Here is an 11651-nt window from a genome sequence, read left to right as displayed (position 1 = left end):
GGTAGCCCTCTTTATATGAACATATTGGACTTGTCTGCCATGTAGGTAGCTCTCAGTATATGAACACCGTTGACACGTCTGCCATGTTACTAGAACCCAGTATATGGAAATGTTGCACCACATTTTGGAATTGTCTGCCATGTAGGTAGCTCTTTGTACATGAACATATTGGACATGTCTGCCATGTGGGTGACTCTCAGTATATGCACATTTTGTACACATCTGCCATGAAGCTAGTACCCTGAATATGGACATGTTGGAATACTCTGCCTTGTAGCTAGCTCTCAGTATATGGACACGTTGGACACATCTGCATTGTAGCTAGCTCTCTGTATATAGACAAGTTGGACTCATCTGCCTTGTAGCTAGAACTCTGTATTTGGAAATGTTGCACTACTCTGCCATGTGGCTAGCTCTCTGTATATGGACATTTTGGACACATCTGATATGTAGCTAGCTCTCTGTACATTGATATGTTGGGCTGATCTACCAAGTAGGTAGGTCTCTGTACATGAACATATTGGACTTGTCTGCCCTGTAGGTGGCTCTCAGTATATGGACAATTTGGACACATCTTCCATGTAGCTACTACCCTGAATATGGACATGTTGGACTACTCTGCCACGTAGCTAGCTCTCAGTATATGGACATTTTGGAATTGTCTGCCATGTAGCTAGCTCTCTGTACATGGATATGTTGGATTGATCTGCTAATTATATATCTCTCTCTGCATATGAACACATTGGACTTGTCTGCCATATGGTGACTAGAAGTATATGGACCAGTTGGACACATCTGCCATGTAGCTATACCTCTGTATATGGATATGTTGCAATACACTCTCATATAGCTAGCTCTCTGTATATGGACAAGTTGGACTCATCTATTTTGTAGATAGAACTCTGTATATGGAAATGTTGAACTAGCCTGCCATGTAGCTAGATCTCTGTATATGGACATTTTGGACTCGTCTGACATGTAGCAAGCTCTCTGTACATGGATATGTTGGACTGACCTGCCAAGTAGGTAACCCTCTGTATATGAACATATTGCACTTGTCTGCCTTGTAGGTAGCTCTCAGTATATGGAGACGTTGGACACATCTTCCATGTAGCTAGAATTCTGTATATGGAACTGTTGCACTACTCTGCCATGTAGTTAGCTCTCTGTATATAGACAAGTTGGACTCATCTGCCTTGTGACTAGAACTCTGTATATGGAAAAGTTTCACTATCCTGCCATGTGGGTAGCTCTCTGTATATGGACATTTTGGACACATCTGCCATATATGTAGCTCTCTGTACATGGATATGTTGCTCTGATCTGCCAAGTAGGTAGCTCTCTGTATATGAACATATTGGACTTGTCTGCCATGCAGGTGGCTCTCAGTATATGGACAAGTTGGACATATCTTCCATGTATGTAGTACCCTGAATATGGACATGTTGGACTACTCAGTCATGTAGCTAGCTCTCAGTATAAGGACACGTTGAACACATCTGCCATGTAGCTAGAACTCTGTGTATGGAAATGTTGCACTACCCTTCCATGTAGTTCGATCTCTATATATAAACAAGTTGGATTCATTTGCCTTGTAGTTAGAACTCTTTATATGGAATTGTTGCACTACTCTGCCATGTAGCTAGCTCTCTGTATATGGACATTTTTTATTTATCTGCCATGTAGCTAGTTCTCTGTACATGGATACGTTGGAATGATCAGCCAAGTATTTAGCTCTTTGTGCATGAACATATTGGACTTGCCTGCCCTGTAAGTGGCTCTCAGTATATGGAAACGTTGGACACATCTGCCTTGTAGCTACTACCGTGAATATGGACATGTTGGACTACTCTGCCATGTAGCTAGCTCTCAGTATATGGACACGTTGGATGCATATTCCATCTAGTTAGAATTCTGTATATGGAAATGTTGCACTACTCTTCCATGTAGCTAGCTCTCTGTCTAGGGACAAGTTGGACTCATCTGCCTTGTAGCTAGAACTCTGTATATGGAAATGTTGGACTACCCTGCCATGTAGCTAGCTCTCTTTATATGCACATTTTGTACTCGTCTGCCATGTCACTAGCTCTATGTACATGGATATGTTGGACTGATATTTCAAGTAGGTAGCTCACTGTATATGAACATACTGGACTTGTCTTCCATGTAGCTACCTCTCATCATATTGACACATTGGACACATCTGCCATGTAGCTACAACTCTGTATAGGGAAATGTTGCACTACCCTGCCTTGTACCTAGCTCTCTGTATATAGACATGTTGGACTCGACTGCCTTGTAGTTAGCCCTCTAAATATACACATGCTGGACACTTTCTAACTCTCAGTATAAGGACATATTGGACACATCTGCCATATACAGAGAACTCTGTATGTGGAAATGTTTCACTAGCCTGCCGTGTAGCTAGATCTCTGTATATGGACGTTTTTGACTTGTCTGCCATATAACTAGCTCTCTGTACCTGGATATGTTGGACTGATCTGTCAAGTAAGTAGCTCTCTGTATATGAACATATAGGACTTGTCTGCCATGTAGGTGGCTCTCAGTATATGGAGAGGTTGGAGTTATCTACTGTGTAGCTAGATCCCTGAATATGGACATGTTGGAATACGTTGCCATGTAGCTAGCTCTCCGTAGATGGCCAACTTGGACACATCTATCATGTATCTAGAACTCTGTACATGGAAATGTTGAAGTACCCTGCCATGAAGTTCCATCTTTATATATAGATAAGTTGCACTCATCTGCCTTGTATGTGGACATGTTGGACACATCTGCCATGTAGCTTCTACCCTCAATATGGACATGTTGGACTACTGTGCTATGTAGCTAGCTTTCAGTAAATGGACAAGTTGGACACATCTGCCATGTAGAACGAACTCAGTATATGGAAATGTTGCACTACTCTTTCATGTAGCTACCTCTCTGTACACAGACACTTTGGACTCGTCTGTCATAGAGCTAGCTCTCTGTACATGGACATTTTGGACTGATCTTCCAAATAGATTGCTCTCTGTATATGAACATATAGGACTTGTGTGCCTTGTAGGTGGCTCTCAGTATATGAAGAGGTTGGAGTTATCTACCGTGTAGCTAGATCCCTGAATATGGACATCTTGGAATACGCTGCCATGTAGCTAGCTCTCAGTAGATGGCCAACTTGGACACATCTACCATGTATCTAGAACTCTGTACAAGGAAATGTTGAACTACCCTGACATGAAGTTCCATCTTTATATATAGATAAGTTGCACTCATCTACCTTGTAGATAGAAATCTGTATAAGGAAAAGTTTCACTACTGTACCATGTAGTTAGCTTTCTGTATATGGACATTTTGTACTCATCTCCCATTTAGTTAGCTCTCTGTACATGGATATGTTGGATTGATCTGCCTAGTAGGTAGCTCTCTGTATATGAACATATTGGCCTTGTGTGCCATATAGCTAGCTCTCAGAATATGAACATGTTGGACTCATCTGGCATGTAGCTTGTACCCTGTATATGGACATATTGGACTACTCTGCTTTTACCTAGTTCTCATTTTATTGACACGTTGGACACATCTGCCATGTAATTAGAGATCTTTATTTGGAAATGTTGCCCTACCCTGCCACGTAACTAGTTCTCTATATCTGGGCATTTTGGACTCATCTGCCATGTAGCTAGCACTCTATACATGGATATGTTGGACTGATCTGCCAAGTAGGTAGCTATCTGTATATGAACATATTGGACTTGTCTGTGCTGTAGCTAGTTCTCAGTATATGGACACATTGGACTCATTAGCCAAGTAGCTAGTTCTCTTTATATGGACATGTTGAACTACTCTATCCTGTAGTTAGCTCTCTGTATTTGGACATTTTGGATTCTTCTGCCACGTAGCTAGGTCTCTGTGCATGAATATTTTATACTGATCTGCCATGAAGGTAGCTCTCATTATATGGACATGTTGGACACATCAACCATGTAGCTAGAACTCCGTATATGGAAATGTTGCACTACTCTGCCATGTATCTGGCTCTCTGTATATAGACAAGTTGGACTCATCTGCCTTGTACCTAGAACTCTGTATATGGAAATGTTGCACTACCCGCCATGTAGTTAGCTCTCTATATATGGTCATTTTTGAATCGTCTGACATGTAGCTTGCTCTCTGTACATGGATATGTTGCACTGATCTTCCAAGTAGGTAGCTCTCTGTATATGAACATATTGGAATTGTCTGCCATGTAGCTATCTCTCAGTATATGGGCATGTGTAGGAGGCCATCAAAAATATAACCTAAATGCCACTTTGTGACTAGAATTGGGATAGGTTTTACTTGATTATAAATGAATCTGTTTCTGGGAAAAGGAAACTTGAACTAAACCAAAACCTCATGATTCAGTGTGGCTATAACAATGCTTATACTTATGTAATCATAACCTATGTGGTAATCATATACTTGTTACTATAGAAAACATTGTAACTAGGCAGAATAACAATGACCTAATTCAGAAGTACTATGTAAACCACGTTGCTACTAAAACATTTCACTTGCCATCAGCTTGTGTCCCTTCTCTGATCACTTTATCCTCGCCCCTCCCACGTGTATCCCACGGTCGGAGCTGGTATCCAATAAGTGGCGCCCAACGTGTAGCTCGAATGAGAGACAACGCGAAGTACGCTCCTGTGGAAATACGAAGAAAAAGTACACGCGTGGACACTTACAAACAGGTCAAGCATGGGGAATAAACTGGGAAAAGCACAGTATGTAAATATGTTGAGAGAAATGTTGCACAGCAGAGGTGTAAAAGTAGATTATAATCAGCTTTGTAAATTTAGAGCTTTTGTACATACTGTTTGTCCTTGGTTCCCTGAGGATGGAGTAGTTGATGTTAAGTTATGGAATCAGATAGGTCGCCAATTGCAGGAATATTATGCTAAGAATGGCCCTTCCCGGGTGCCTGCAGATACGTTTAGTTTGTAGTGGCTTATCAGAGATACTTTTGATCTTGGAAGCAATTATCCAGGAGGAAGTTCGCCGGAACCGACTGCTCCACCTCCACCCGTATACCCTGACTTGCAATCCATAAACACTTTGAGTATAAAAAAGGAATTGGAAAAAGTGAAACATACAGATAAAAAGGAAGAGGATAGTGATGATTAAACCTGGCCAGATCCTCCAGCCAGTGCTCTTTTTCCAGTCAACATAAATGAGGAACAAGAAGAAGACAAAAAGCCGTGCCCTAACATGGCATCAGCACCAGAGAACGAGGAAGTAAGAGAGGCAAATGCAGTTAAAGTAAAAGAGGAAGTGTCGCACCCTAAAATAGCGCTGAAAAAAGAGGAAGTGCCTGGGTGCTTGGTGGAAAAAGAGGAAATGCTTGATTCTAGTGGTCTAATTCTCCATTAATTTCTTCTGAGATACCTGAGAAAGACTTGCGGTCAATACTGAGAGAAGCTCTTAGTCAGTTGAATGATTTAAAGTTAGAAAAGAAAGCATTGACCAAGGCTATAAAGCAGAAGGAAGAACAGTGGTGTGCTGCCCTTACTGATTTATCCAGAAAGAGAGGCTAGAGCTCAAAGTGTGACATTGACTCCTTTACGCCTGAACCCTTGCTCCATTGTTCAGTCTGATACCCCTTTGATTGCTCCCATGGTTCTGTCAGAAACCCCAGTGGTTGCCCCTGTTACAGTAAACATTGTTACCCCAAAATATACTCCAGTGCAAGCAGGATTGATTGATGGAGCAAAGCAGGGTGATGATTTGTCACGATTTCAAATGTACCCTATTGTGCGCCCACCTGCCTGTCAAGATGACCAAGGGAGAAAATTAGAGACTCGTGCCCATAGTTCTATACCTTTTAAAAGATTGAAGGAGTTAAAAATGGCTTGTGCACAATATGGACCAAATGCTCCCTTTACCCAGGCTCTGATAGAATTGCTCTGTGAGGAGGTTTTGCCTTCTATAGATTGGAAAAATGTCGCACACGCTTGTCTTACTGGAGGTGATTATCTCCTGTGGAAATCTGTGTTATATGATGAGGCTCAACGTGTAGCAGACATTAATCATGACTCAGCAGAATGGGGGAGCCACATTTAACATGTTAGTGGGTGAAGGATAATTTAATACTATAGAAAAGCAAATTATATATCCCATGTCTGCCTATGCCCAAATTAATCAGTGTGGATTTAAAGCTTGGAAGTCTATTCCCAATACAGGCAAACAAACTACTGAATTATCAAAAGTACGTCAAGGTCCGGATGAGTATTTTCAAACTTTTTTCTTCGACTGCTTCTGACTCCCGGGAGGATTTTAGGAGATTCTCCTGATTCTTTGCTTATGGTGAAACAATTGGCTTTTGAAAATGCTAACAGTGCATGTCAGATGGTACTCAGGCCATATAAAAATAAATGCAGTTTACATGATTACATCTGCCTTTGTGCCGATGTCGGACCCTCATATAATCAAGGTCTAGATATAGCTGCTGCCCTTCAGGGGCTAACTTCCCAGGTAATGTTTGCTGCCATAAAATCCCCTGGAAAATGTTTTAATTGTGGAAAGACAGGACATTTTGCTAGAGAATGTAAACAGTGAAAGTGTGAGAAGACCAATAGTAAAAGTACAGCTCCTGGAATGTGTCCCCAGTGCAAAAAAGGAAAACATTGGGCCTCTGAATGTGGCTTGATGACCGATGCTGATCAGCAACAATTGTTGGGAAATGGAGCAAGGGGCCATCCTCGGGCCCCGCTACAAAACAGGGGAATTTTTGCGGTGACCAATCCCTTTCACAATGGGTTGCAGACCTCCAGCTAGCCACCAAAGGGAGTGCCATATTGGACCTCAGTCCCTCATCCAGAATCGTATTAACTCCTGAAATGGGCTTAGAGGTCTGGGGACCTCTGCCAGAGGGAAATTTTGGGCTAATCCTGAGCAGAAGCAGCAGTGTTCTCTCTGGACTGAGTACCACTCCTGGGGTGATTGATTGTGATTTTACTGGAGAATTAAAAATTTTGGCAAAAACAGAACAAACTATTATTCCTTTGGCCACTGGCCAGCACATAGTACAACTGATTTTGCTGCCTCTTGATGTAAAAAATTATAAATATAAAAAAGAAAGCAGAGGCACCGGAGGATTCGGCTCTTCCAACGCCTACTGGGTGAGGGCTATTCAGCAAGAAAAACCTAGATTGACCCTCACAATGGACAGAAGAATTTTTGCTGGACTTTTAGATACTGGAGCAGATGTTTCAGTAATATCAGAGAATGATTGGCCCACAGATTGGCCAGCGTAAGAAGCTATCACTAAACTTGTAGTTATTGGACAATCCCAAAGCCCTAGGCAAAGAAGCAATTTACTGCATTGGCAAGATGATGAGGGACATGAAGGTACTTTTCAGCCTTTTGTGGTCTGTGGATTTCCTGTGAATCTCTGGGGCCGTGATGTGTTGGAAAAGATGTCCTAATGCCAGAGTAGATCAGGTTATGTTGGATCAGAATTTTGTGCCCACTGAAGGTTTGGGAAAGAATCAACAAGGAATATGTTACCCAATAACTACTCAAGCCAAGCAAGATCGTAGAGGCCTTGGGTATTTTCCATAGTGTCCACTGATGTTGCTGCACCCCATGCAGATAAAATAACCTGGCTGTCCGATAGCCTTGTGTGGGTGGATCAGTGGCCACTTTCAGAAGAAAAAATCAGAGCAGCTCAGTTGCTAGTGCAGGAGCAGCTGACAGCCAGACATATTGAACTTTCCACTTCTCCTTGGAATTCTCCTATTTTTGTTATTAAGAAAAAATCAGGCAAATGAAGGTTGCTTGAAGACCTCCGTGAAGTTAATAATTCTATGGAAACCATGGGGGCTCTACAACCGGGGCTTCCTTCTCCCTCAGCAATCCCAATAAATGCTTATAAAATCGTCATAGGTCTTAAATATTGTTTTTATACTATTCCCTTACACCCTTCAGACTGTAAAAGATTTGCTTTTAGCATCCCCTCTACTAACTTTAGAAGTCCAATGGCCAGATTTCATTGGAAAGTCTTGCCTCAGATAATGCCTAACAGAACCACCTTGTGTCAGAAGTTTGTAAATGCAGCTATTACTGATGTATGTAATAATTTGACCTGCTATATTTTTCATTATATGGATGATATTTTGATTGCTGACCCTGACCATAACCTTCTTTTAACTTGTTATCAAGCCCTTAAAGAAGCCCTCCACCAATGGGGGTTAGTTATAGCTCCTGAAAAAGTGCAGGCCAAGGAGCCCTATTCATATTTGATTTTGATTGTGATTGCTAATTGCCATTGAGTAGGGATCCGACTCATAGCGACCCTTTACAGGGTTTCCAAGGAGCAGCTGTTGAGCTAGAGCTGCCGGCTTTTATGGCCCACAATGACATTGCAGTTTACTGCATTAACCCACAAAGCCACACCAGAAGTCATATTTAGGCACCCAAATTTTTTCATGGTGTTTTAAGCCTCAAAAAAATCAGTTGAGAAAAGATAGCCTTAAAACCCTTAATGATTTTCAAAAATTACTTGGAGATATTAACTAGATCAGACCTTATCTCAAAATCACAACTGGACAGCTTAAGCCCCTGTTTGAAATCCTCAGTGGGAACAGTGATCCCTCATCACCCAGGAAGCTTATACCTGCAGAAGAGCAAGTGCTCTATGGGTTGGAAAATGAAATCACCAAGTGTATTCTTACTAGTATTGATTATTCCCAACCCTTTGCTGCTTATATTCAACCCACTGCCCATTCTCCCACTGCTGTGCTTTGTCAAGGGGCCCCCTTATGGTGGGTTCATGCTAAATCCACTCTGAAAAAGGTCCTTTTCACTTATCCTGAATCTGTCTCTCAACTAATTAAGGCTGCTTGAGAAGAAAGTTGTAGATATTTTGGTAAAGATCCCAATACAATTGTTGTACCTTATAATGCTGCTAAAATGGATTGGCTACTTCAACAATGAACAGAATGGCAGATCACCTTAATTGGTTATTTGGATGTTATTGGTTCTCATTATCCCACTGATAAAATTTTGCAATTTGCTATTAAACATCAATTTTTCTTTCCCTCAGTAGTACGTAGACAACTCATCTCCAGAGCATCTGTTGTCTTTACTGATGTCTTCTCCAAGGGACGTGCTGTGTTTGGCACCATTTACAACTTCATGGTACTTGAATGTCCCGATTATTCAGTCCAACAGGTTGAGCTCCTTGCAATTGTCAGTGCCGTAAGAGAGTACACCACCATTCCTATAAATGTATATACCGATTGTTTTTACATAGCTAATTCTGTTCCACTTCTAGAAACTGTTTGTGTAATAAAAACTTCCAACTCAATTGTTCAGCAACTCCAGCTTCTGATAGGTCAGTGAGAACAAACCATCTTTATTGCCCACATATGTTCTCACAGTAATCTGCCTGGTGCCTTAGCTGAAGGTAATCAGGCTGCTGATGCACAGCCTTATCTGGCACACTCCAATTTGCAGCGTGCTCAGGCTTCGCATCAACTACATCATCAGAACAGTCAATCAGGCTTCGCATCAACTACATCATCAGAACAGTCAATCACTGCACAAGATGTTTCATATCCCTCGTGAAGCTGCACGGCAAATAGATCGTGCCTGTCCTGAATGCCCCATTCATCATTCTGTTCCATCTTTTGGAGTCAATCCTCGAGGTTTACACCCCAATGCTTTATGGCAAATGGACGTTACACATATTTCTAGCTTTGGTCGGCTTAAATATGTGCATGTCTCTGTAGACACTTTGTCCAGCCCTGTTTGCTGTTCCACCTTAACAGGAGAAGGAACCACCCAAGTAATACACCTCTGTTTACATGCCTTTGCTGCTATGGGCATACCTCAAAGCATTAAAGCAGATAATGACTCTGGTTATACTTGTGCCCCTTTTGCAGCGTTTTGCAAATGTTTTTCTAAAAAACGTACCACTGGCATTCCTTACAATCCCCAAGGTCAAGGCATTGTGGAACGCACACATGCCTCTATAAAGTCTTATCTTGAACAAATAAAGAAGGGGGAATCCTACCCCCACACACCACAAAATCATATTAATCATGTTACCTTCATTCTTAATTATCTTATACCTGATGCCTCTGGTTTTACGGCTACAGATAGGCATGGCAACCGGGAGCCAAATGCCCTGAAACCTATGGTGAAATGGAAAGATGCCCTAACAGGCACATGGAAGGGGCCCGACCCTGTTCTTATATGGGGATGAGGCTATGTCTGTGTTTTTCCACAGGATGAATCTGGTCCTCGTTGTATTCCTGAGCGCCTTGTGTGGCATGTGGACGACTCAGGCGGGGATCTATTGGGCCGTCGTCCTGCATCCCCCACTGGCGAGACCCGTGTCATGGAAGTAACGGAATCAGTCACCTCTTCCACTTTACGTGAATGACACGGATATTGGCTTGAACCTTCCCTCGGCGGGATATCTTCAACGAGAAACTAAATTCTTCAAATAGAGCAGGGCCAGTTATACTAAACTGATTTGCTACAGCAACAACGCCACCAACTCGTTGTGTGCACCTTTTCATAATACCATCAACATGATGCAACACCTAGCCTGCCCTCGTTCCCGAAGTTGCCATTACCACATTAATAGCTCTTACTCTGTAGTTCTTTTTCTCCCCGAACCCTATGTTTTTCTTGTAAGTCCTCTCATGGTAAAGAATTGCACATCATTGGGAGGGTATGAGAAGTTTCATCTACATTGCACTAGGTGCAACCTCACCTCATGGATTGATGCCTTAGCGCCTAAAATGACTTTTGCAGTTTTAAAAAGACCAGCCTATGTATTGCTGGCGGTAAACATCTCCCAAGAATGGTATTATGATTCCGGCCTACAACTTGTTAATAAGTTTACCGTGTTACTTTCTAAACCAGACGGGGCCTCGGTCTCATCGTGGTAGGTGGGATGTCCCTCATGTCACTTCCCATTTCCCTCATCGCCACCACATTTGCACTTACTCAAGAGACTCAGACTGCAGATACTGTCAACGAGCTGATGGACAATGTTACCTACAACTGGGATTGGCAAGAAAAGAATGATTTGGCCATTGAACATCGCCTGAATGGATTGTATATTACTGTTAACTTACTTGGGGATACTTTGGAGCAAGTCGTGGTCTGGCAATGCCTCGTGTGCCATGCAGACTATCGCTCCATTTGTGTGACTAAACTTGTGTATAATACCTCGGCCTTTCCTTGGCCCATGGTACAGGCTCACCTGCATGGAGTATAGATTGCTGAAAATGTCAGCAAAGATTGGAATGAGTTACATGCACAAATAATTGCTATGCACTATGATCCCCTCCTTAATAGACAGCCTGCAAAATTAGCTAAGCAACTTCTATACAATTTTAAGAATTTGTTCCCTACTACCCTTTCTTTCTCAATTGTGGAGACCCATTCTAGCTATTGGCATATCTGTCATCTTTGTTTGTTTCCTACTCCCCTGCCTTCTTCGAAAGGCATTTCACCAGTATAAATCACTGTGGAGTCGTATTCCTAGTCTCCAGTTAAAGACAATTCCTCAACATATGCAGGACGTGTAGCCAAAGATGGGTAAGGGTAGGTGGAATCTCAGTCAACCTAAGATAAAGCCATTGCCT

At 42.1% G+C, this 11651-nt stretch overlaps 1 pseudogene; it reads left to right on the top strand.

The window, feature by feature from the left end:
* The window catches only part of LOC102834552, a 157570-nt pseudogene extending 146289 nt beyond the window's left edge, over positions 1 to 11281 (top strand).
* Positions 11282 to 11651: the final 370 nt, after the last annotated feature.

This window comes from Chrysochloris asiatica, unplaced genomic scaffold, assembly GCF_000296735.1.
Source record: "Chrysochloris asiatica unplaced genomic scaffold, ChrAsi1.0 scaffold00448, whole genome shotgun sequence".
NCBI lineage: Eukaryota > Metazoa > Chordata > Mammalia > Afrosoricida > Chrysochloridae > Chrysochloris > Chrysochloris asiatica.
The sequence above is the reverse complement of the archived record's forward strand: the minus strand, read 5'-3'. Positions and strand labels throughout refer to the sequence as shown.